The sequence below is a fragment of the Corvus hawaiiensis genome, chromosome 8, assembly GCF_020740725.1.
Source record: "Corvus hawaiiensis isolate bCorHaw1 chromosome 8, bCorHaw1.pri.cur, whole genome shotgun sequence".
In the NCBI taxonomy this organism is placed as follows: domain Eukaryota; kingdom Metazoa; phylum Chordata; class Aves; order Passeriformes; family Corvidae; genus Corvus; species Corvus hawaiiensis.
In genome coordinates, this window is record NC_063220.1 from 6106158 (window position 1) to 6131051 (window position 24894).

Sequence of the window (24894 nt, forward strand, 5' to 3'; positions counted from 1 at the left end):
TCGATGATCTTGTGTTGTAACTTGTGTGCAGAGAGTCCTTGAGAACTTGTGGGGGCTCTGAGCTCCCCTGTAGCACTGAGAAGGCACTAAAGATGTGGGTAGGAGTAAAGGCTTGGGAAAAACTTTTTAATACAGCATCCCTTTGGAGCTGTGCCATCCTGAACATAAAGCTGTGCCTGGTCTGTGAGAACCAGGCTGCTCCTCAGCAGGGAGGCCCCAGGCAGAAAGCCCCTCTAGTCCCTGAGCACTGAGACCAAAAACTGTGTGTGTTTGTGTGCTTGTTTAGACACGCAGTGCTCATCCAGCTCTCCAGTGTCTCTGCTAGCAGGGTGCCTCTTGAGCCCCAGGGAGCAGAGAAATCCATTGGCACGGCTACACCAGCTCTCCTCCAGCCTCACGCACCCTTGGCTCAGAGTGCAGCAGATTTAAATGATTTAAAAAGCATTATTTGCCAGCTTCGCCCTTTAACAGGGATTAGTGTATCTTCTATCTCTTCCTTGTGCTGAGGTCATTGCTTCATAGCTGCAAGGCTACAACCTCATGACTCCATCTCCTAATTGTGTTTTAGGACTGCTTTCCTTATCCATAATGGATTTGCAGTGCAGCCAGAAATCAAAAGCGATGCTTATAAAAGTATTGGGTTGAGGGTAGCACAAAGACCCTCTCAATCCTCTCTCATGAGTCTCACTCACAGCTCCACTGAAAAAAGATATGCATGCACATGTCAAAAATGTCCTCAATGTGATTTTGTACTGAGAAAGGATGTCCAACTACTGATCTTCCTTTAGAAGTTTTTCCTTCTGTAATTCACTCTCAAAAGCCTCACTGTGTTTTCCCAAAGGCAAAGAGACATTTAAAGCAGGTCATTGTGTGCTGGGGTCTTGGCTATCCTGTGTGTTCAGGTTCTTCAAGCAGCAGCAGCAATTTGAAAAAGCCTTTTAGTGAGGAGGGTGGGTAAGTGCTGTGATCAGTCTCAAGCTTCTGCTCCTGCCATGCAGCCTCTGTAAACCTAAAAAAAAATGCTGATAATCCTCAGTGAGACATAGTGGAGGAGTGTTTGGTGCTTCTCACAGGTATGGGCTGGGGGAAATTAGTACCAAAAACATCTAAGAAAAGCCTGGTGTGGGTACAAAGCCCATCCTGGCTGGTCTTGCAAGACTTTGGACAAGACACAGTCCTCCTCCTGCATTGTGTGATTGGGACTCTCTCCAGCAGAGCCTGGCACCAGCCTTGGTCATGGCATCTGGGACTTTCCTGACTCCTTGCACTGCATTATTAACTGCTGGTTCAGGGAGGACACACAAGGGCCCATGTTTTGCAGCCCTGGTCACTGTCCCAAAGTGGACAAGGGTTTTTATGCAGTAACACACAGAAAACTGCTGTCAATCTACATAAGTGCATATTTCTTACCTCTCCCTGGTGGCTGTCTCTTCCTGTTTATGCATTACATCCTGGAGCAGGTATTAAAAAACTTGTTTTCCTTGGTGGAGACAAGCACCTACAGGGAAAGTCATCTCCTGATCAAAGCCAGAGAATCATATTCAGGGTTTCTGACTTGGCCTTCCCTTTGAGTTGACTATTCAGTACCTTATTTTTTTTAATGCTCCTGCTGCAGAACAGTCTCATTGCCTGAGTTAGAGCAGTGCAGCAACTCTTGGTGCTTCACAAGGACACGCTCAGGTAACACACACCAGGGTACCTGATCTGCCTGTTTGTGAGGGTGAGGAGTCCTGGGCTGAATCACTGAACTTTTGCCAATGCAAATTTGTTAAATCTTCTGGGAAGTGTTTAGCATGCATGCTCCAACTCTCAAACTTCCAAATTTGTGCAGAAGAAAGGCTTGCTTGGACTCATTGCTAATCTGCAAGAGGTGCTTGCTTGCCTTGTCCAGCTGGCAGCCTTCCCGGGTGCTGCATCCAAGTCCCCAGGCAGCAGTCTCACATCACATCACCCCAGGGGAAGGACCTGTGCTGTGCACAGTGCTCACAAGAGCAAGAGAGGAGATTGGAAAGAAGCATTCAAGGAACCCAAGAGAAAGGAGGTAGGTGACCTTGAATTGAAAGGGTCTTTAACCTATTTCTTTTCTGAACCTTGCTGGATCAAGACTAGCTGAAAATGATTTTCTTCTGCTGGTTGCTCAATGGCCTGCGTGAAGTGTCATTGACAGATTTGGCTGTGATGTTGCCAAGCCTTCAGACTCCCTGTGAGTAACACAATCCTGGCCCCTGCTGTGTAGAGCCTCCCTTACTGTAACGTGAGGCATTGCTTACTTTCCATGATATTTTGGGGGAGGAAGGCAGTTTTCTACCCCACACAATGACTCACAGCTGAGAGAAACACAAAGCCACAAGCCCACGCACTAAGTTTAGTCTGTTGTTTAGCTTGCTGTGTGCGTCTCATGAGACCACTTTCATGCAAGTTGTGTTCACATCCGTCCTTCATTAAGAGAGCAGTGGGGGTTTGCGTAGTGGAGGGTTATTTCAGACGGTATTAGGAGTGGGCTGCAGGAGCTAGAATCATCATACCTAGCTATAGGTGCTCAGAAGAGGTGGGTCTCAGCTTCTTGTCCTCAGAGGAAAGAGGCATTTGTGCTTTGAATTCCTGGAATTGTTCAAGGCCAGGTTGGATGAGTCTCTGAGCAACACCGTGGGGTGGAAGCTGTCCCTGTCCATGGTAGGGGTTTGGGAATAGATCTTTGAGGTCCCTTCCAACCCAAATCATTCTAACTTCTGTGATACAGTGATTTCAGAGAGTGACTCTATTGGTACTTCCAAGTGGGTTTGGGCAAAGTGTTGTCTCCCCTGCTCTTGCTGGCCCAATATTTGGGGATTGGCTCTTCAGGCCCAGCTGGAATCTCTCAGCCTTTTGCATTCTTGAGACCCAAGCTCAGTTCCTGCAGGTGATTCATATGAGCTTGTTGCTACATCTCACTAGTGCTTCGATCCCAGTCTGCTCCAGTAATTGGGAGCAGGGGGTTGTTTGGGGTGACTTCTGTAGTTGACCAGCTCACTTAGGAAACACTTCTCCAGAACTGATCCTAGCATAGAAAGTTGGATAATTCTGTGCTTCAGGCTTTCAATTTGCTGGTGAGTTTTCAATGTATTTTACAAAGAGAGTATAAAGGACTGTGGCAGCACTGGATGGGGTGCACACAGAGCATCCCATCATGGCAGCAGGGAATGGGAAGCCCTGAGTCAGCCCCTGGATCCAATCAGGACCGATCCACAGGGAAGCTGGGTTATTGAGAAAGGAATCTGGATATTGTGCCAGTGCTGTTTTAGTGCAGTGCTTTCCATATTTAATGTGGCTAAATGAGGGTGACTCTTTAGGAGTGTCTCTGCAGGAAAGATGCTTCCTGTGTGCCTAGAAATTGCCTTGCTCTGCTTGGGTAAGGTCTGAACAGGTAATTTAAAAAAAAAATGTATTTTTTGAGGCAGCAGGTGCTTTCTACAAGGTATGAAGATTTCACTTGGAAATGGGGCACATCTTGGACATTGCCAAGGAGCTCTGTAGTATTCAAGGCTGTCTCTCCAGTCTGAGCCTTGACTGGTTCAGTTATGTCTAGAAATTCCCGTTCAGTGGGTGTTTAATATAAAGTGAATTTGCATCTCATTTCCAATTCTTTTCCTGGTGCTACTGTCTGTCATATTCTCCTGAGACATTTACCTGACCTCTAAATTCATCCGGAGCCTTTTTTCAGAGGTGAGACCTTGCTGTATTTCACTAGGCATCAAGCAGGGCAGCACTCTTCCAGAATTTATTGCAGCTGTGATTTCATCAAAGGTTTTATTCCATGATGTGAAAATCCTGCTTTTGTGCTCCTGTCCCAGGAGCACAGTTTGGGCTTTGCTTTTTCTCTGCACTTGGGGTTTCAAACTATCAGTGGAGGTAAAACCTGTGCAGGTGGCAAAACCCACCAAAGCAGCAGAGAGAGGAACAGGTAATGAGGGGGGGAAAGAACGTTTGCTTTGTCAAGTCTTGAAAAATCTTGAGTGCCAGAAGATGTGGCTGAGGTTTTGAAAAGTCCTGAAGAACAGGCAGTGAAGCCCAGCCCTGCTGAGCATCTCAGTGAAGCCCTTCGTTACCACCTCCTCACTGTCATCTTCCTCCTCGTCCTCTGCCCGAGGCAGCTGACATGAAGAAAGTTGAAGGGGCAGCGTTTTTCCACAGATGCTGCTGCTCTGACTGCTTAATTTAGCAGCCACTTCGGCAATTTCTCAGTGCCCAAAGCTGTTGAAAGGATCCTCAGTGTGGTGAGGGGAAAAAACAAACAAGTCAAAGGCTTCATTAGGGAACGAGTCCATCAGCCACGGCTGGGGGTGGGAGATGAAGCCCTTTGCTTTGCTGGGGCTCTGTTGCAACTTCTCCTGTCTTGTATCCTTTGCATTGGCCTCACCTTGGAGTTGCTGCTGGTGACCCTGGTGTAGCTGCCACACAAGCATAAATTGGATGAGAGCTAATTAACTGTCAAAACCCAGGGCAAAAGACAATAAACCCCTGCTTCACCTCCTGGTGGGTTTCAGTCTTTTCTCTTTGATGTGACAGCTTGTCCTCCATTCCCTTTGCAAACAACTCACCATTGCAGGGGAAATGCAATACAGCAAGGCAATCACTTATCACCAGTGACAGCAAATAAACATGAAAAATGGTCTTTGAAATACTAAAGGACAATGATCAGAAAGGTTTCTTCTTTCATCCTAAATCATGATGTTTAGCACTCAGCTGTAGTATTATAAGTTATTTATAAATGTCTTGGCTTGTTAGGAAATATGTGTTTATATATAAAGATAAATAATGTTTTTAATCAGATGATAGATGTGCATGTTGTGCATGGGGAGGGGGGAGTGTGGAGAAACCAAGGCAGAATTGGTGTAATATCCTCATCCTAATGGGGAGGCACCTAACCAAGCAAAATACTGCAAAGTGACATTTTCTCCTAGGCATGAGTAACACAGACATGTTTGTATTGAAGGAAAGCTTATTAAAATTCCTGATGGAACAATTTTCTGTCAGAAAATGAAATTTCATCAAAATCAGAATGTTTTACTGAGAGGTGTCAATCGCGCAGATATTTGCAGCCGAGGAATGTTTTTGTTTTGCTTTGGAAAGGTAAAATCCTTGTTTCTGTGTTTGTTTGGATTCTTCACACAAAATGTTGATATACTTTAGCAGGATTTAATTTGTTACATTGCTTTGATGTTCTCAAAACAAAATTTTAAAATGTATCAATATGGATGCGTTCAAAATTGGATTTTTTTTGGATTCATGAGAAATTTTAATTTTTTTTTTTTGGTTCTGATTCAATGGAAAAACATGCCAGAATGTCAGTTTCTCATATGACACAAGTTCTGTTTTTCACTCGATTCCAATTATAGCATTTGGATTTTAAAATTCAAAGAAGCAGAGAAAAACAGGAGGCAGGAACAAGATGTGTCAAACTCACCTTTTGTTCCCCTCCTCCCTCAGACACATGAATCAGCTTTGGCAAACTCAGCGTTTTCCAATGTTGTTATTGGAATTGGATTATTGGTGTATTATTATTTCCATGCTATTGTAGGCACATTCCTAGCTGGGCCTTGTGGGGATGAACTTTTTTCTGGGAAAGCTCAGTCCCTACACCTGAACGTGGGATGCAACCTCCTCTTCCCACTGAAGGGGAGGTTTTGCATGTTTTTTTTGCATGTTTATTTGTGGATTCTCATTTCTGCTGCTTGTGAGGGATTTTTGTCACTTTGCTGATTGAGTGTTTGGAAGGAATGGAAGCTGCTGTTCTCTGCAGGCTCTGGGGCATCCTGCTGCCTTGGGGGCCTGAGCTATGGAGTTTCAGGGTCTTCTGTACAGTGAGAGCTGCTAACAACAGCTCGAGAGCTGTGGAGGCAGCAGGAGGCAGCTGTACCCAAAATGAACAATCCCACCCCTCAACAGCAGCTGCTGTGCTAGAAGCTTTTATTTAGAAACAACTCCCAAGTCTTCCCCGGACTGTTTCACAGTGTGAGCATGATTCTGTGTGATTTGTTTTCTTTGCAAAGGAGTTGTAACACACTTTGGAGAAGCCTGTGAACAGTTATAGGTGCATCTATTCAATGGTTTGTTTATCTTGCTCTGAGGCGTAATACCTTTGGAAGAGTAGTTACCTTTTGTAAACACACAGGGAAAACAGGAATGCAGAAAGAGCCAGGTTGGAAAAAAAGATTGCAGTATTGCCTCAGCACCCCCTTACTGCTGCACACACTTTTGGATTATTTCAGGTGTTTCGAGGTTAATGCAGCCTAGCTCAGGAAGTCTTCCAAGGAGGAGAGGAAGCCATGCTGGAAATGAGACTTCTGGAAAACAAGAACATGGATTTACTTTATATAGGATGTTTTTGGTGTTGAAAATAAATTCTGTGTGGCAAAGGCATTCTCTGCTTAATTACATGATTTTGACAGGTTTTATTCCAAGAAGAAAATGTCACCATTTGTCACAAGCCAGCCTGAATAGGACCTTGTTTATACATTCCCTTTCCACACTACTTTGAATCACACCATAGTAAATTTGGAGCAGCTCTATTGAGGTCACTGGAAAGTCACTTTGGTTTTATATAGGTGGAATTAAAAAGAGTTTTGGCCTGTTGCACTTGAAGTTGTGGCTAATCTAAGACTTATTATAGAAAGTCTTTGGCCATCTTGCCATCATTCAACTCATTGCAGTGTCCTTCCCCACGTCATAAAAGGTTCTGATTTGCTTTTAATTCCAGGGTTTGTTTTGCTTTTGAGGGAAGGAAGACTGTGGTGAAAGAAGAAGGTGGAAACTGTGACCTTCACATGTGATTTTGTTTGGCTTCTGTGTGGTTTTCAGATGGATGGGGAAAATGAACTTGGATTGCAAATGGTTCTCAGTGTGATAAACTGGCTTTCTGGGAACCCCTTCTGAAATGAGCCCTCCAACCTGGAATAGCTTCTTGTGGAAGTTGGGGAAACCATCCTGCACAGCAAAAAGCTCTGCAAATTTTGCACTCTTGTGAGGAACAGGCTCCTTGTGGTGCTGTGAGAAGCTTGGGAAGTGATGGACGGAGGTGTGAGGGTTGATGGGTTGTGCAGCTGCCTGATAAGCCTTGCAGGCTGAAATCCTGCTTTAGGGGGCTGCAGTTGTTAGAAATCAGCCTTGTCCAGGTTTTATTGGCTCTGTTGGCTCCTTCAGGGTGACTTTTGGTAGCACACAGCTATTAAATGCAGAGTGGCTCTGACTCCCAAAAAGAGAAGGCACGGTAACAGTCTGTGAGGGCAAAGTCATGCCTTGGCAAAAGATTCCTTTAGCTGAATTGGAGTTAAGTTCTTCCCTGAGGGCAAATACTTGATTTTATTTATGACTCCTGAGTTAGAAGAAAGCTTTCATTTTAGAAAGGTTTCAGAATTATTTCCCTTCTCTCTCCCACTTGTTATTTTTAACTAGCTGTGGCACTGACTATCGTTTCACATGATAAAAACACTCTGCTATAGAAATCAGAAAAGAAATGAACCTTTTAACAAACTAAACTTGTCTTCCTATTTCTTGGTTTCCAAATCAGGTTGCTGTGTAAATGCTTATACCTTGGGCCCTTTAAAATTCCCATCACTCCAGTATTTCCCTCCACTCAGACTCTATGTTAAGACTCAAGCCTTTTAAAACACATTTGTTTTCCGAAGATAACCACAGACATTTTTGTGCCCAAAACCTTTATGTTCCAACACTGCTTACAACTTCAATAATGGGATAACCCTTCAAAGTGGGGTGACCCATTTAACCTTTTCTAGCCCTGCTGAAATGCAGAAATTTGAAATCTGCCCCTTCCTTCCCCTGGCAGCTCCCATTTCCCCACTGACCCTGCTGTTGTTTCCTACTGAGTGCAAATAAGTGGGATATCCATGTCCTTGGTTGGTATCTATCCCACATTGTGCAGTGAGAGCCATGTCTGTACTTAGAAATGTGAGGAGAAAGCTTAAAAGGGGCATAACATAGATTAGGGCAGCTAGAGAAATCTTGTTTTACATTCTTCCCTCCCCCCTCACCAGCATCAGAAATCTGAGAAGCCCAAGGGAGTGAGCAGCCAGGCGGGTTTTGCATCCTCAGGACGCTGGTTTGTGCTCAGCTTTGCCAGATTCCTTCAAATGGCTGCACCAGCCTCAGCCTGCTTTGTCCATCTGCCATGGGTGGCCAGAATCCAGGAGCACTGGGTCCTTGTGTTTGATAAAGTTCAGCCTGCTCGGCCTCCCTTGGGACTCCTCCTGTTTCCAGAGCTGATGGGATCGAGGCAGGGCTGGGCTGGAGGGGGCTGATGGTCCAGCACGTGGTGTGCAGAGGTCACTGAGCTGATGGATACAGCAGGGGCCAGAGGTTTGGGGTCTGCTCTGCACACTGACACACCTGTAATAGAGCAACAGACCCCTCTGATGGTCCCAAGGCTTCCCCAAGGACCTCTGTGTAAGACTCTTCTCATGCCTTGGGACATGGCTCTTTTTGTCTCTATTCAAGCTCATCTCTGAACCAGCCTTTGTGGCTCTCTAAGGTTTAGCTTTCTGCACCGTTTATTTGTTGTCTGTTCCCACTTAAATTGCCAGTCTTGATGCCATATGGCTCACTTAATAGATAAATAAGCCAGTATATGCGGTGTAAATATTTTTTTACAAGTTAGATTGCAAATAAGGAAGTTATTTCATGAGAATAAATTCAGTTTTCAAAGTGAGATTAACAACAAAACCAAAAAAGGCTATTTCAGTACTGCTCCAGAGGACTTCACCCTGAAGATTTTGAATGCCTGATGCATCCTTCCTTTTTTTTTTTTTTTTTTTAAATAACCTGACTAGATTTTTAATTACTCTTTAACCTGCCCTTTGGTAAAACTCACTAAGATCTATTGGCATGTTATAAATAGCAACAAAAGACCCGTGCCTTTTTTTTTTTTTTTTTCTAAGAAGTGCATGTAGTATAAGAATAAGAAATGTCAGGTGTAAGATTATGTGACATAAATGGTGTAATGGAAAATATTAGGCAACTCTCAGTGCATTTACTGCTGTTCAACCCAATACCCTGAGTTTAAAGCTTAGCAAAGCTGCAAAGGCTAAAACAACAACAACCCCTCTCTCCCATGAACGTGCTCTGGGAGCATCTTACAGCTTATTAAATTATTGCAGATACTATAAAAGGCTGTATCTCAGAGCTCATCTCTCAGATGTGCTCTCCTGTTGTGTACATTGAGCCGCGTATGGGAGGGAGAGGAGAGTCCTGATATTTACTGCCCTTAGAACACTTTGAGGATAACACAGCCCCATCCATTTCTTGAACTCTGCCTTTTTTCACAGACTGCTTTAACCTGATCCTGTAAACAGGGGTGAGAACAGAGGTGTTTAGAACAGAGATGCCGAGAAGTCAGTGGGGAATGAAAAATCTAAGGAGGGGGTTGATGGGTTACAAACTCATCCTCTTTGCAGAAATCTGGAGTAAGTTTGCTTGTTCAGAATGCAAGTCAGGTGTATGAACATATTTGAATGTTGTTTTAAAAACAAGGGTTTAATGCTATGCCATCTTCCAGAGCTCAGTGTTACATGTGTCTTTCGGGATTTTTTTGGTTTGTTTTGTTTAAGCAAATAATTCCAGCTATTCATGGCTAAGCAGGACTCCAAGCTGATCTCAGTATCACTGGGTGGGCAGAGATGGTGAGTAGTGGGGACTGTGGCAGTGCCTCCCAGCAAACTGAGATCCCAGGGCTTCCCCCTGCAAAACAGCACTGCCTTTCAGAGAGGGAAGATGTGGCAAGTGATACCTGGACCAACCAAAGAGGAGATCAAAGCTGAAACATGATGTAGCCTTAGGTGACTTGTTATCATCTCACAGCATGTAGGTTGTGCTTGGAAAAGTTCTAGCCCTTATCTAATGGAATAAATTGTTCCTGGCACTAAGTATTAATGGCCTTGGGAGTGAGAGGACTACTGAAGCCCAGAGATATGAGGAGCATCAGCTGAGAGTCTGACTCTTGTGCATTTTGGAATTTAGGCTTCTAGTTCAACTATTGTCCTCTGAAGATAAACCGTCAGGCTGAGTCAGGCAGGGAATATTTCAAGGGGGAAGCGGCTGAAACAGAAGAGCTGCCAGTGATTTTATCTAATCTTCCTTTGAGAAGCCAGATTATGGCTGCCAGGTCTGCTACAAAAACCCGGTTGGAGTTTGCTCTTGGAAGAAACAGTAAGTCTGAGGGAGATGCAGCCATGTGCTGCTGTGATGGACTACTGAGGCATAGGTCTGTTTTGTTTGAACGGGATATCCAGCTGTTTCAGGCTTCTTGGGATTTAGCCACGCAGGATTTTGCCACGGAGTGTGAGCAGAGCAGGCTGTGAAGTGAGGATTTTGGCAGGTGGCCGGGGCTGTGTTTGCAGCTGAGTTTCTGACCTGGTACTGCCTTTGCCCTGTCTGGTGTAGGGGAGGCTGAAATTAGTGTGGGTTGTATCATCTTTTGTTCCTTCTCCTGGGCACACACAGGCTCCAAGCACTGCTGATACAAGGGTTTTGAAAGCAAATGTCCCAGAGGCTGTGGGAGCTGGCAGGGAGCCGGCTGCCCTGTGGGCTGGAGAGTTGGGACTACCCAGCACAGCTCTGTCCCTGCACCAGCTGGGAATGTGCACTCCTGACACTGAATTCCTGGCCTCGGTTCAGTCACAGAATCAGGGTGTGGTGGTGGGGAGGAAGAGTCCACTTCTCCTTGAGCTGTTGGTCTCCAGGGAGAGTGGTGTTCCCAGGAGGATCCCTGTCACCTGGCAGCAAGGAGAGCCAGGATGTGTCCTGACAGAAATCCCAACATTGTGCTTCTTCCATGCTGGCTGCCTCTTCTCTTCCTGTAGCCTGGAGTGTCACTGGAGCTCCCACTGTGGTGTTTGCAACTCAAAGTGTCTCAGGGTTGGATAAAAAGTGTAAAGAAATGAACACTTTTGTGCCCTGTGTCATATGTGCTCGGAATGATCTGCTGGCAGAAATTTAATTTGGTTTCCAGTAATTTGAGGTTATGGATAGGATTACATCTCCCAGTCAGAGAGACACATTAATCAAGAAATAGGCCTCTTAATCCTCCTTTCAATTTTAATGAAACACTATAAAAATGCCTTTCACCAGGGGATGTCAAGTATCAGTTGTGCTTTGATTAACATGCTTTTGTGACAGGTTTACTGTTGTACCATGTACCAAGTTATTCAGCAACCTAATTTAAGCTGTCTGTCAAGAGAAAACAAGTACAAAGAGAGCATTATTTTCTCATTGGACTTGCAATAACAGACTTCTGTATCTACAAACTTTTTTTTGAAATGCTGGTTATTCCACACCCGTTGTGACATTTTTAACCTTCAGAATAAATGGGTAAAGGCTGGACGTGACACACATCACACTGTCCCCTGAATGGCAATTAGGAAGGAGATAAGAAATCGGAAATGTTTTTGCAGCTGATGTAAGTTAAGCACTTGCCTTTCTCATAGCAAAGAGGAGTTTGGATCAACTCTTCTGGAGTATAATGGGTGTAAGTCTGGAGCAACTGAGAGGAGCTCTGGGCCCTGAATCTCTAATCCTCTCTTCTTCTTTCCTGTCCCGCTTCTGAAGTCAAAACACATTTTCAATGGAGGCTTTGTGGTTTGAGTTGCATTTGGCTTCTTATCTGCTCAGTTTTTTCTAATGTGGCTTGGTTATATTAGATATGAACTTCCTTGTGGCTGGAAGCCAACACCTGGAATAGACAGACTATTCTCTCTCTCCCAGTTGCAGAAACCTGACATGGGGACGCCAAGCCTTTTCACAGGAGTTGGTTTATTTTTAGAGAGGGATGTTTTTGTTCTTGCCTCTTTAAAAATTGACCTCTTGAAACAGAATGTCTCCAGACCATCTGAACATAGAATGTAGCTGGAGACTGGAGTCTTCCATGCAAATGCAGCCTCTTCCAGCTAATATGGCACACAAGTCCACAAGCTGCACTCACCAAGCTGACACCTACCAAATTTTAACATCTCAGTTAACAGAGAGAAGTTTTCTGTGTGAGTGAGTGCAGTTGCACTCTTAAGCCATAGAACACGGACTAAAGGCTTCACTGTCCCCTCTCTTGTGTGTCAGCTGCTCTGTGGACAGAAGAAATTAATTACAAGATGGTCTTTCAATTTGAAACATTATAAATGAACTCTCAGTCTAATTCTGATGACTAATTGCTGCCAGGAGGCTGTGGCACCACATGCCTTGCTTGGCTTCCTGGAGGGAAGGGCTGGTGGAGTTGCAGCATCTGGAAGTGAGGGAGTCAGCGGGCTGGCAGGTGTGGCAGAGGTGGCAGTCCTTTCTGAACTGGCCTGGTTTTCACTGCTGACCAGCCAGCAAGGGTTTTGAAGGAAGAAAGGCTGTGGCGTGTTCTTGCCTTGTCAGGTTCCTCATGGCACCAAGACCTGACCCAACCGCTAACTCCTTCTGCTACTCTGCCAGGGTGCTCTATACATGTGGTGACCTGGGAGTGTGCTCAGGAGCCATTTGTAACATCTTAATGACCATATTAACACCTCTAATTGTAAATGACAGGGCAATTAGTCTCAGCATAGCAGTTTGAACAATTATGTTTGGCCTACTAAAGTGACAGAATATTCATTAATGCAATAAGAAAAAAAAAAGCTCTTCTCAGGATTTGCTCCTCTCTGAGGAGAGTAGCCTGGATGTTTGTCTGCTTTAAGCCTCTTTAAAAAATGCAAGTTTGTTTGCAATTCTTGCCAAAAATTCTCAGCTGTCAAACCTGTTTATTCCATGAAACACACTGAGGACAAGTGTGTGTCTATTCTGCCTCTGACTTGATTCACAAGGAAGAAGTTTAAGAGAGAGAAAAGTGCCTCAATCTCTATTTTCCACAAGGGCAAAGAGTCTTGGGGCCTTTTAGCTGAATCCCAAGCGATGGTGATGGAATCTGCTGAGAGAACCAGGGTGCACGTGTTTAGGGTCAGAAACTGTGATGGAGGTTGTGCCAGGTCTGAAAGCTTCTCAGTGTTTATGCTGCTTTGCACTTGAGGTCTCATCTAAAAACAGAGCTGTTTGTCTGGAGGAGACTGCATTTCAGCAGAGCCAGTCCTGGGTTTGAAGGCCTTGCTGCCTTCAACAAGACAGCCAAAACCTGAGGCAGCAGAGAATATGAGGGGACTTGGACTGATGATGTGCTACATTTCTGATTCTCTCCATTAGATTTCACTGCTATTAGGCAAGTAAAAGCGCATGTGGTTTGATTTTGGCCATGAGACTGTTTTTCCCTGCAATGAACCTGCAAAATAGTGGATCAGTCACTTCAGTCACTTGCAAGAATTCTGTTTAAAACCCTGAAAATGGTTACTTTAGCACACTGGTTTGGTTACCTGCTCGCTTTCTGTCTCTTTCCTGGCTGACCTGGAACAAGCAGTAATTTTCAAGGAGTGTTTCACCTGATATTACCATCACAGATCTGAGGGATCCTTGGACTGGGGCTTTGTTCAAGACATTGCTGTGGGATTTTGGGTGAAGGGCAGCCCTAAAGGCAGACTAATTTTCCCAACAACCTTTGTGAGGTATTGCTCTCAAAGAACATGCATGATGAAGCTGGGAATTCTTTAAACAAACTTTGTTTAATGTCTTAACCGATGAGCATCTTGGTCCCTTGCATAAGGTGGCACTGGTTTGGGTTTTTTTATTGGTTTTTCTTTTTGATAGATCCATCTGAAATCTGACTGGTGAGGTTGTCATTGTTTCAAAAATAGCTTTACTCCTAAGTGAAAGCTGTCGTTGCAGATGTGTTTTAGTTCAGTGGAAACATCAGGGCTGTGTTTGGGACTGCAGGATCATGACATCTTTTTAAGCACAGTAGGAGACAGATGGGTGAGCTGCCAGCTTGATGCAAGAACAATAAGAACAAATGAGCTTTTTAAAAATAGAACAATTGCATTTGGAAAGAGGATTGGAGGGGGGTGAAGCTGAGAGGGAAATAATTCTCTCATGATTCTATCCTGGTTTTTATATTAAACAAAACATGTTGCAACATTGTCTTCGTTAGCAATGAAGTGACAAACTGGAGCACTTCCAAATTGGCTGGCTCCAAACTACTTTCATATTGACCTGAAATGTCAGCTGCTATTATGTTCTGCTGACCACTGATTGCTTCCAGAGTAGCGTTTTCTCCTGTGAAATGAAAGAAGTTCCATCTCAGTGATCTCAGTGTCTCCTGGTGTTTGTGAAGTACGATAGTCATGGGAAATGATAGTGCCTTTATTTCAAACCACTTCTCAGTTTGAATGAAATGAATTGTTAATATTGAAGTTATTTACACAGTGAGAGCGAGTTTTGTGCAAGAATGTCTTGCTCATCTAAAAGATCCTTCATTTCACCTTCTTGGAGTCAGAAAACCAAGGTGATAAGTGCCTGTAATTTGTTTCCCTCCCTTCACACACAGGTACACAGAGTTGGGCTTGTACATAGCAATGCTGATATCCTGCTCTGCAGGTAAACCTTTAAATTTTCCTGTGGAACTATGTAAAAAAACACAAATATGGAGAAATGGTACTTTTGGTAGCAGTAGTTGAAGTTCTGTGATCAGGTATCACATGATACAATGGAAACTGTGCTTTGTTTTATTTTTTTCATCCCATTTACAAGACAGGAGAGCGTTCAGATAATTTTTATTTCACATAATGCTGGCTTAAAATTATATTGAAACATCATAAAGACCTCTTGGTCTTTAATTCCCAGGGAAATGAACTATGTGATCTGCAAGGTCTTTTCAATATTTCTCTTTAAAAACCTGTGTAATATCACTTATTCACATTCCTACACTCTACTTTTCGGTAGTTACCACTTGAAAAAGTGATATCTTCCAAGTAGAAGTGCAGGAAACAGATGGGTTTTTGGGGTTTTTTTTTTCGGAAAAGATGAACAGGTCTGTTATCTGCTAAAGTCCAGAATGAAATACACTGGACATATAACCCTACTGGATCTATTCTTGTAAAGCAACAGCAAGTAAAAAACCTGTAAAATGCAAGAAAACTACATGCATCCATGTCAACCTTTGGGCTTTCCCAATATCTCAGTGGTAGGGTGGATAGAGTCCTCAGAGATGGCCTTTGGCCATGTCCAGTATCTATTCCTGTATCATTTTCCTTCTTCTTGTTAAGGTCCTACTCTATACTTGTATTTACCTCGTTTGTGAAAGAACTAGAAACAACCAATTTTCTAAGAGGAAGAAGAGGAGCATAAAGGAGAATGGACATGACTTCATAAGAGGTTTGTGTGTCAAGAATATGTGATTTTGGCTACTATTTTGCACAGTGAAATCTCTGACAGTTTTGTCCATTTAGACCCATTCTCTCTTTCTCTATCAGATTAAAATTAAGCTAAAATTAAGCTCAACTTGGGGAAGAACCAAGAGCTTTTATGAGGATATTGTTTTCTGTTTTTATTTTTCAGAGAGCTGTCTCCATTCTCTCTGATCAGTTACTAAGAAGAAAATAAAATCTGCAACATTTCTATCCATTCCTAGTGGAATGCTGAAGTATCCCAAATAAAGTAAATACAACTTCTTGCTGAAGCAGTAGATGTAGAGTTGAGTGTTGGCAGGACCAGAAAAAAGTGTTTCATAGTGCTGTGCTTGATATTTCTGAACACTGAGTGGAGTTCAGGTAATTAAAAGAGGAAATCCATAATGTGAAACACAAAAGCAAACAATTACCTGTGTGGAGAACAAAAACAATTACTCCACCACAAGGAGGTTTCATCAGAAGCACAGACATTGACAGGATCTTGTGACAGGGACACCCAAACAACAGCTCAGGACGTTTTACTTGCATACAACGAGTTATGGGACTTGATTAATGGCAGGTTCAGATTGCCCTCTTCAGGGCTGGGGATCAATCTGTACAACATCCCATGAGGAAGTTCTTCCTAATGAAAACAAACTGTCCCTAGTACAAGCCAGGCAACCTCCCTGGTCTTGTGGGGAGTCTGGGAGCTTGCTCTGTGCTTGCAAAGTGAAAGGTTTGGGTTGGGAATTGTTTGCAACGTTACCTTGGGGGCCTGCTGTGATACCAGCCACAGCCCTCATCTTCAAGCTGTTTGGGATAGTCAGGGAAAAGGGAGATTTTTTTCTTCATTTTTTCACTTAATTTTTCCGTGACAGTGGGATGAAGGTGCACCTTTGTTTGTGCTCATACTGGTCTGGGATTAGAAACAGTGTTTGAGAGGTTTTATGTTTTTGTTGTTTTTTTAATTTCAAATTGCTTTAAATGAACAAAATGGGTGCAGAGCTTCTTGTCACTTGCCAAGCTAAGATGGCAGAGAAGGCTTGGATATTTTTCACCCCTCTGCTGAGAAGAAATCTGGTTCAGGGAGCTGCTGCTTTTATTATTGCAAAAATGCATGGAGAGAGCAAACAGAAAGGCACTGGGGACTGGGTCTGGGAGATGCTGTGCTCCTGCAGGGGAAGGGATCGCGGAGGAGTAGCTGCAGCACAGCTGAGAACAATGGTGAGGTGAGTTGCTTCCTGAGATGAAGGGGCTTCTGATGAATGAAGCCATGACTAACTGCTGGTCTTTGGAGAAGGAGATTGGAGCTTCCAAAGCATCCCAGAATAGCTTTGTTTAGAAAACTTGCAAATAATTGAAATATTAGCAGCGCGATTGAGTCATAGGGAGATGAAACAGTTTTACAGCTGCTGCGATGATTCCTGTGAATCTGCAGGGGTTGTCCATTGGGAATTTCATCCCTAACAGTAGAAATAGCAGCTCTTATTATGAGTCAGGGCTCATGCTTAGCAGAAGGCAATTAGGGCATTGCTAGGTTCAGTAAATGTGAGTCAGTGCAGCAGCAGGAGTAGACCACAGGAGTAGACCTCCTTTGCTGGAGCCCACCCCGTTTTTCTCCAGTCTGGTCCCTTACAAGCTCTTTCCTTTTCAAGCAGACTGAAGTCCTCCAGAGAACTCCAAAACAAATGGCTGTCCTGAAGCTCCTTTCAGTGGGTAGCTGCCCAGCTGCCTTTACTGACGCTCTCTGAAATGTCTGCCCAGCAAACCAGGCGTGAAGGGCACCGGAGGAGCGATCCTTATCTTCTGGGAACAACGGAGCTCTGCACAGCAAGGCAAGGCTTTGGAGATGGATTTCTGCTCCCTCCTTGGTTCAGGATACTGGCCCCTGGGAATACAGGTGAACAGATTCCCCAGGGCGGGTCTGTCCCATCCTGGGTTTTACCACAATTTACAGAGCTAGAAGGAATTTTGTTGGATCCCCTTGTTAAAACATTAGCTGCGCTTCACTGAAAAGTCTAATGCTTTAAATTCTGCTGCAATGGCCTCCCAACCCCTGCAACTGTAGGGTGGAAAATTCTGGCCACATAAAGGATCTGTGAAAAGAAACATCTCTTTTTGTATGATACCCTGTTAGCCTTAATAACAGTTTTCTCCCTGTAAGTGCAGTAAAGTATGGAAATATTGCTGTGCTACATGGTACAATTTTCTGACTGTGATTTTCTCTGATAAAAGCCTTCAGAGAGTGCATTTTTCTTCCCACTTATCTGCCATCAAAAGGCAGCAAATACATGAAAAATTCAGCTGTCACTCTAAACAAAATATACAATTACTCTGGGTTGATGTTTTAGGCAGAAATAATTTCCATAGAAAAAACCCCTGCAGCTATTTTCTAAATGCTGTGGTGTTTGTTTCTGGCTCTTTGCATTACTCATGTATCACCTGTTTTGGACATTTGAATGCAAAGATGAGATATCACAAGTTAAAACTTAGAACTTGCCAAATTAAATATTTGCTGGGCTGAGCCCTCAGTTCATTACTTGACTGCTGTTTTGCACCAGAGAATGAAAAATCTTTTCTAACATGCCAAAGGTGGTTATTTTTAGGAAGCTGACGAAGAGGGCAGATGTTATTCAAGTGGTTGGATAAGAAAAGGAGATAGTACATGTTAAGCCTTCTGGAACAACCAGGTAGATGAAAGAAAGTGGAAATGTTCCTGAAATATGCTGATTTGTTTGAACAAATCTAAGCAGAAAATAAGAGATGGAAATTTGACACTTCATCTTTCACAACTTGAAATGTTAAATTAAGGCTGCTTATGTCTCATATTGCTCGGAATAAATTACTTTTTAGGGCATCTCTGAGCTTTGAAAGCACCCAAAACCCAAAACAATGTTCCTGTGGTTCAGTTTCACTTGCTTAGTTTTTTTTGGCACACAGCTTATACTAGAGATCAAGAACCTTCTTGTAACAGTATTTAAAAGCTGAGATGGAAATTTTTCTTATCTTGTTTCTAGGGCTGAACCTAAAAATAATAGTAAAAATCAACTTATCTTGGCAAAACAAACAAAACTTTTTCTTTTTGACTCAAACTGAAAGATCATTGGAACAGGCTATCCAGGGAAGCGGTGGAATCACCATCCCAGCAAGTGTTCAAAAAATATGTGGATGTGGCCCTTTGAGGATATGGTTTAGAGGTGAACATGGTGGTTCTGGGTAAACTGGACTCAATGATTTTAGAGGTCATTTCCAACCTTAATGATTCTATGATCTCTTTTCTTTTGGAAGTCACTTAGCCTTTATTCCTCTGTCACCCCAGCTTAAAAAAATTATACTTCATCTGTGTCATTCTGAAATGCCAACTCAAAACAGCTTAAAACTTCTGAAAATATTTTAGCACTTCTAAACTAGAAGCATTGAGTTTGGAAGAGAAATCTCCCCTCCTGCTTAAGGCAGAAATACCCAAACCCTTTGAAAACATGAAGAAAAAACTATTCTGATACTTTTAGTATCACAGAATCATTTAGGTTGGAAGGGACCTCTGGAGATGACCCATTCCATCCTCCGTGCTCAAGCAGGGTCAGCTGAAGCAGGCTGCCCACGTCCAGTTGGGTTTTGATGTTTCCACAAATCGAGATGTCTTCTCGTTTTCTCCTGAAACTTGAATGTTAATGCATTAATAGTTTTTGTCTCTTCCCAAATTCCATCTCTGCAAGTTTAGAACTATTCAAATAGAATACAAAACCCCCCTCCCATCTCACCTTTTTTTTTCTGGGAGACATTTCCCAGAAAATACTGCCATTTGCTCCAGTCTGGGTTTTGTTATTGTTGGTTACACATGTGTCGTTCTCTGGAGAGCACTGCAGCATCTTCCAGGTTCATACAAGGAAGTCTGGTTCACTCTCCTTGTGGAAATTTTCATATTATAGTCAAACTTGGCTTTTGTTCAGAGGGTCTCTGCAGTGGGTACTCAAATGTGCTGGTGAGGTCATGTCACCAGCTAAAGGCCCTGCAATGAAAAATAGTCCAGAATGCAGATACATGGCCCTCAGTTAAATTATGTTAATGCAGTTTGGGAAAATAAGTATTTAGCATTTCATGCTGTGTGAAGATATCATTCCGTAGTGGCAGAAAAAGTCATTGACCTTCTCATGCAAGCAGCTTTGCTGGTTATTGTGACCTGAGCCAGCCCTTCTCCCCAAGTTGCCATGGGTCTGTTGTGCCAGACTCTCCCTGCTGGAAGGTTCATGGGTTTTAGTTCGTGTCACACTCAGGTCTAAGCTGGAGAACCTCATCAGTGTTTCCTGGTCGAGTCACCAATGTCTATTCCTAGGGACAGACCATTTGCCTACCTCTCCCCTCAGGATGTTGGAGCTAATTCCAGGCTTAAAGAAGTGCAGTGCATAGCAGGACTCAGCCCACAGAAGCAGGATTTTAAGCAGAAAAATAGGACAAGCCTCTTGGTGAGGCTTAGTTAAGTCAGCTACTCTGCTGTTCATATTTATCTAGCAGTGGTGCTCAGCTCTACAATTAAAATAATCTAACACACTTGCATAAAGGTCAGGCAGCAGATGCTGCCACTAGACCTGACAGATTCACTGATAAGCTTCACTGCAAGGCAAAGCACTTCAGAAGAAAATGAAGTATCAACTTTTAGTATTTCCAACCACACATGTACATTCACAAATATGTGTCTTAGGAGAGAGCTTATTCTTAATTTTCAAGTAGGAATATGCACTACTAAGGGTCAAACTTTTGAAAACCATGCCACACTCAATAAATAAAATGGATATTTCAAATAAGATATGTGACATATCTGATGAACAATTCTTTAACTACAGTCAAGTGTTTGTGTAGTTAATGGCAAATGTGTTCTGAAGAATGAATGGATGTTTCATTAATATACAGAACATCTTTGCATAGTAATAATGGAAGAAAAATCAAATTATTCCAGAGTCTGACTAGGCATTGAGTGGAGTTATATGAGAATGTAAATTGGGAAGACAAAGGGCCATGTCGCTGTATTCTCCCAATCTTTAATAGGTAATGAATTGTTTAGAAAATTTAGCTAAGGGAAAGCTTTTGAGTAGGAGCCTGACAGTCCGTCAGGGTATTCTTAGAGGTTATCTCTGCAAGGCAGGTGGATGAGGAAAGAGACAAGCTTAACCCTGGAAAAATAATTATGATATATTATTAGCAACTAATGGCAGTCTAATGGAGTCTTTTCAGCAAAGACACCACTGGCTCAAATTTCTCTTTGTCATCTGCATAAAAAAGCAAGTCTTAATGAAACCTGTATTCTGGTAATTTCTCAAACTCGGTGAAATTAGCAGAAATTAGCAGTGAAATCAGCAGGAAACTTTCTGCACTGGAAACTTCTCATGGCTCAGCAAACTTCCACACTACTGTTAATGGGAACACCCCACCAGGGCAGCAAGGTTCAACACTGAAATCAGCATTAGAAATCTGTTCAGACCACATGATCTGTTAGATCGAGAGTGTACCTGGGCTTTTGCCTTTCTTACCTAAATTTTTCCTTTCTGACTTTTTTTTTTACATTAAACAAACTGGCATGACCTTATGGTGGTTTACATATCAGAACCTGTGGATCATTTTTATGCCTTCAAAAGGCATAAAAAGTGCCAGTAATAATTGTGTCTCTACAGGTTTTGTGAAAATGGACAGCTGGATTGAGGCTAGAGACCCTACACATAGCCCCATAAAAGCAACAGGGGGAAGCAAAAAAATTAAAATCACTGTAAAAATGGAATTTGAGAGACTGAGAGACTTTAATCAGCAAACAAAACACTGGATGCATGAAGTCTCACTCCACAGTCCATTGCCTAAAAAGACTTGGGTAATGTTTGGAGAAGGGAAAAAGGAGAAGGAGAAGAGGACAAGGATGACATTAGCAAAAAGCAGGGCACATTACATAGTCAATAAGTAATTGCTGCAATTGGAGCTCATCATCTGCTTAGCACTTAATGTCTTGGCCTTTTCAGAGTGAATTTTATTAATACTAATGTCTGAAGAAAACAGTGCAGTCATTATCTCTGTTGATTCTTGTGATGCTCAAAAGTGAAGCTCATCTCCCCTTGCTTTTGATTACTTGACTCTACCAAATTCTTCATGCTGCCAAGGGCTCTCAGACACTTAAAACGTGCCCCCAGGGTCTCTGAGGAGAAGGAGTGTGAGCACTGCTCCCCTACAAACACGTACCAACTCCTCCCAGTCACATTCTTTTCCCTCAGATGTTTGGAAATGGAACAAAAAAAGCCAGAAGTCATCACTTTCCCAGGGGTCGAGGTGGGACCAACCAGCCTGTAGCTTTCTCCAGCAGACCTCTCAGAGGTGATGCTGAAATGCCTCATTGGAGAAGGATGGTTTTTGTTCATACCCTGTTCTTTAGAAACCAGAGCGTGAATTTCTTGTATGAATTCTGTCGATCTCTTGCTTTTATTTCTCTTCTGTTTCCTTCCATCAGTTTCCCCAGTTAAGAGTAACTATCTGAGGTGCTCAAGGCCCTTGCAGCAAGAGCAGAAATGTTTGCAGTCCTTCAGAAAGATGTTTTCTGTGGATTTTCTCTGAAATTGCTGGTCAAAAATAATTTGTGTGCTCTAAAAGTGAGGGTAAAGCACAGGCCTTGGAATGAAAGTGTTGCAAGGACCTTATTCTGTGTCTTTCTCAAGCACTGATTTCTTGAGGAAGGGAGATCATCAACAAGAGAACAAAACAAACTTTCACATGCTGGGGTGGGCCCATTAGAGGAATGCAGGCTCATTAGTCCTGCTAAACATGATACTGCGTGTGAAGTCAAAAAAGCAGAGTGAGGTCTGGAAAACTTGGCAGGAAATCAGCCAAGATCCATTATATTCTCTTTCACATGGCTGAGTAGTGGTGGCACTAATTGATGGCTGGGCCCTCATTCTGCTGACTAACATGGGGCCATTTTAATTTCACCTGATTATGTTGCCCTGCTGTAAGAAGTCTGACAAAAACAAGGTTTGTGGAGACTCCTACCAATGAATCTTTGGCTGCCCAAAATCTCTCTTGGCAGCTAGAAGGTTTCTTTTAATAAGTGTACTGACCCATTTTTCATTTCTAAACATCCCAGATAAATTTGCTACAGTACTGCTGCATTTCAGTTAAAGCTGACCAGGTTTCTGTAGCTTATCAATCTGTATTTACTATGTTTGTGAAATTTAATATTAAAATCTTAAAATCTTAAAATGGAAGCATTAAAAAGGTTGCAATTCCTACCGACCCCCACAAAAAAATGACTTGAGCAAGACTGGCCACCTGAAGGTTGCCAAAGAGTGGGAGTAGATGAAATAAGTGCTGCTGTAGGAAAAGACCATACAATAGTGGAATTGTTTTGGGATAACTTTTTGTCACACACTGGGATAAGAACTGTGATTCTTTGCTGCTTTTATCAACATTATTTGTAATTTCCTCTTATATTTCCCCTGCTCTTTCTTTGCAGTTCCCTGAGCAGACCCACTCAGCTGTATAATAAGGAGATGAGCTTTACCTCCTTTTATCACTGCAAATCTAAAGTGACTCTGCAGAAGTCAAACTGATGTTGGCTAGGGGAGAAATGGTCCCAGTAAAAAGCTTTCTAAAGAGAAAAATTCCCTCTCCATTTGTGGAACAAATTAACTACTAGAGGCATCCAGTTGGATGCTCCTTTCTGGGGCCAATGACCAGAGAGATTTAAAAGTCCATTACGCTAATGCCTAATTCCTTCTTTGCACAGAGGAAACGTCCTTGCAGGCTGGGCTGTGGCAAGGTCCTGAGTTTTCATCAGGGGAGGGATTTACATCAGTGAGGAAACATTTGGTGATTACGACTACCAACTGTGTTAATCATCGGCTTGAATTAAGAATCACTGAGGAGCTGCTTTGGGAGCTGTGTGGCTGTGAGAGGGAAAAAAGCCAGAACTGAGCAAACTCAGTGCGCCAGTGAGGGATCATCCTTTCCCTCTGTTGACTGCTGACACATTGCACAGAAATGGGGCTCTGTCAGAACAGGACGGGCCCTTTTACGAGGCAAAATCTGCCCTTTTGCTTCTTTTAGGGCACCACAGAGTGGAGGCTGCTTTGTTGGAGGAGGGGTGTCAGTGTGTGGTGCCACAGGGATCTTGCTGCTGGATGGCTGCTCCAAACAGGGCAAAGCTGAGTCCTGCATTGTGTTTCCCAAATGGCTTCTCCATGGCCAAAAGAAGCTGGGTGTGGAGGCCCATCCTTCTGGGGACCAGCACCCAGTGCCCTGCCTAGGGATTCCTGGGAAGCCGGAGCAGCCTTCTAGTCCCTTGAGCCATCTAGTGGCGCCTTCCTTGCCGATTGAGCAGAACATCTCACTGAAAAAACAAAACCAGCATCTCATTAATGTGAAAACAGTGATTAGTTCCAGAAGCAGGCCAACCACAATGAAAGCGTCAGTGCTTTTAGTGGGTTACCAAAGCAACAGAAGTTCTGGCCTGGAAATGGCAGACAAGATAAAGAGGTGAGTGCCAACATAGGATGCTCAAGGCTAAGAAGATTGGTCTGGTGTGATCTGTTCTGTGCTTTTGTCTTGATGTTTGCAGCCCTTTATGGATCCTCACCGAACGAGGCTGGGATTTAAAAAGCAAAGCTGAACTTTCCGACCTGAAACCTCAAATCCTTTTCTGATGGTTTTTGTAACTAGAAAGCGGAAATAGAGTCTTCAGTAATTCAAAAGAGATTTAATGATCAAAGCTGCAATTAAAGGCGTGGTGAGTCATCTTACAGTCGTCCATGTGCTAAAACGCACAGGCTGTGCAAGAGATCATGTTGTCATGGCTGGTTTTACTCAAAACGAGGATATAGGAGCTGCTATTACTTCCAGCTTCAGAAACAATCTGAGTTCTGCTGACCTGTGTTTATAGAGCAGAAGAAAAGGCAACAGTCTTGACTCCCCCATTTGTGTATTTATTTAGTAGTTCTGTCTGCAGCATCTGAATTCATTATGGTGCATTACTACTTTTCACCTTCTTTCAGAGTGTCTGCTCTCAGTAGGAACTTTGATTTTTTTTTTCATTTACACTAACAAATTACCCACCAAAACAAATACAGAAGAGCTGATCTTCAGAGTACTATGGGGCTTTTTTTCTTTCTGCAGCATGCATTAACAATGAAATATTTAACTGAACTTTTCACAGCATGTGCATTTTTTCAAATTAAAATTGCAAAAGACAAGGAAATGAAGATAAAAATATCCAACCAAGCTGTTTCTCAGAAACCCTCACAAGTAATCTAGTATTTCCCTTTAAATCCTGTTGTTTTATTCTGCTCAATACAAAACATAGTGCTAAAGACAATTTGGTTTTAGTAAAGGAGAAACTTCTTCCTAAAAACATTTAGCCAGTCACACGAAAGCAACTAAAGGGAAGTGGGAGAATTGGTAACTCTCTACTGGAAAAATGTAATAAAAATTTTGACAATCTGCTACAAGTCTTGCTTTCCCTGTTCCTCAGTTCCCTTCCTAGTGGTATTTCATGTTTTATTTTCAATTTCTCATAATGGTTGCAGTATTCAAACTCTAACCCACTAGAATGTGATTGCTTACTTTACAAAAATCATTGCTGGAGCTCTGCTCCTAC

At 42.9% G+C, this 24894-nt stretch overlaps 1 long non-coding RNA gene across 1 annotated transcript; it reads left to right on the forward strand.

The window, feature by feature from the left end:
• The first annotated feature begins 1958 nt into the window (after nucleotides 1-1958).
• Nucleotides 1959-24678, forward strand: LOC125329273. Its single transcript, XR_007205116.1, has 3 exons — nucleotides 1959-2041; nucleotides 16931-17172; nucleotides 23860-24678. It is a non-coding gene; the product is annotated as an uncharacterized LOC125329273 (long non-coding RNA).
• Nucleotides 24679-24894: the final 216 nt, after the last annotated feature.